Source organism: Aplysia californica, unplaced genomic scaffold (assembly GCF_000002075.1).
Source record: "Aplysia californica isolate F4 #8 unplaced genomic scaffold, AplCal3.0 scaffold00107, whole genome shotgun sequence".
Classification (NCBI taxonomy): Eukaryota; Metazoa; Mollusca; class Gastropoda; order Aplysiida; family Aplysiidae; genus Aplysia; species Aplysia californica.
The window spans coordinates 230,484-232,695 of record NW_004797377.1 but is presented as its reverse complement, the minus strand read 5'-3'; positions in this window follow the sequence as shown (position 1 = coordinate 232,695).

Below are 2,212 nucleotides of genomic sequence, written 5' to 3'. Positions count from 1 at the left end.
CACACACACACACACACGCAAAGAAGAATCAATCAAATCCGTGTGTGTGTTGTTTTTTTCCCCAGAAATAGCTTCCATGAACAAATGTACATCAATATACAAACTGTCTGAATACGATTTAATGCAACCAACGATCTTAACAAGACCTAATCTCGCACAACTGATTTACTAATCGATAAAGGGTGAAAATTAAATTCAAACTAGGCCTCTGCGTGATACAATCGTTCACTTACACACTCGCTCGCTCACCCAATCACCCACTCCTTCATTCAGTCATTTCTGATTGATTATTGAGTTGTTGGTTTTATGGGTGACCATTTATTTAATGCAGTTTCTTTTTAAACATAACAAAACTGAGATGATGGAGTGCACAAAATGACTCTGAGTAAGTGAGGCATCATGCTGAAATCAAGTGCTCGTCAAAATATTGAAATTGAGGAAACCGGAATTTTTTGGGTCGTTAGCCTTTTTTTTCCTCAACACGTTTTAGGTCTATTTAAAAACACATTTCTGTATAAATGTTTCAGAAAAATATTGACCAAAGGTACACAATTGGTATATATTGCAGTTTTCAAGGACACTCAAGCCTTCGGAGTCCGCAAAGTTTGGTAGACATTTTCTTGCTAATATACCGCTGATACCTGGTAGCTCCAACCACCTTCAATCTCAAATTCTACGCTGGTAAGAGACTCTGTAAGAAACTTTTGTCCTCGTCAATCTTATCTTTATTATCATGGAGGTTTTTTTTTCTTTTTAAGATATCAAATAATGATTGTTCATAAGAGATTGCCCTTTTCTTGAGACTATCAGAACTGGTGGGATCCTACTGTCTGTCCTGAAGCACATCTCGTCCGCGATTTTAGTTGTCGAAGAACGCAGTTGCGTGAATTGGTCCATCTGTGCTTAATTTCTCTTCCTGAAACTAAATGCAAACACCGCATAATGTAGCTACGCAGATTTATCTCGAACATTTGATACACATATTATAGCAATGCATTGAAACGGCAACATTATTGAATCCTCTTAAATTTCAGATATTTATCAGCAACCGGGTGTAGTATGGTACCTCTTCACTACGATTATCGCCTTAGCCTTGAAACAAATAATTGTGAAATCATCAGGGACGTATCTGAGAAACTATGGGCATGTCATATACCAATTCACCTTCCAGAAATGGACAAAGATGCATGGTTGAAACTGCCAATGAGTTTAACAAGAAGTCAGTTTCTAAACTGTGAATGTGCTATCGGCGGAAAGCACATTCGAATTTGACAGCCAAACAGTAATGGTTCGCTGTTTTACAGTAGTAAGAATGTCTTTTCGATTGTGCCCTTGGGTGTTGTATAAGCAAACCACTCTCTCTATCAGTTGACATTGGTTCATACGGAAATTGCAGTCACTCTTATGCTTTCAATAACTCAAACTTTGGTCAGAGAATGGAGACGAATCACTTAAAGCTACCCGCAAAAGTGCAATTGCCAGGTGATGTTGATGGTCTGCAATTGCAATTTGTACGGATCAGGGATGAAGCATTTCCACTTCCAGAAAACTTCCTATGTCCTTACGGTAGAAAGAAAGATACTAACACAAACGAAGAGAATTTTCAATTAGCGCCTCACCTGCACAAGACCAATGATTAAGTGTGCTTTCGGAATTCTGGCAAATAAAAGGAGAATTTTCCATCACCCCCATGGATGTCAAATCTGATTTGTGTGACTGCATTACCAAAGCTTGCTACATTCTATACAACTACATCATTTACTCGTATATGCGACAAATGGATGGAGTTTTCTTCGATGACGCAAGGTATGAATGTCCCATACAGAGTCCCCATCCTTGTCACGTTCGTGCTCCAGCACCTGGGAGGATGGATTATTTTACCAAGCACTTCAGCTTCCAAAAAGCTCTGTCTTTTTCCAATATGACAAAATCTAGACTGTGGCAATATGATATTCACTTTTCAGTAAAAGAACAAAGCAAAGCCTTATTATAGTTAGCTGTAATACTGAAACATGGCACCCATTTTTCTTGAACTGATTGTCAAATCATGTATGTCAAAAAGGTCTGTGGAGGAGAAGTGGGGAGAGAGGGGGAGCGGGAGAGACAGAGACAGAAACAGAGACAGACAGGGACAGGGACAGAAACAGAGACAGAGACAGGGACAGGGACAGAATAAAAAAGAGAGGAAGAGAGGGAGAGAAAGAGAGAGAGA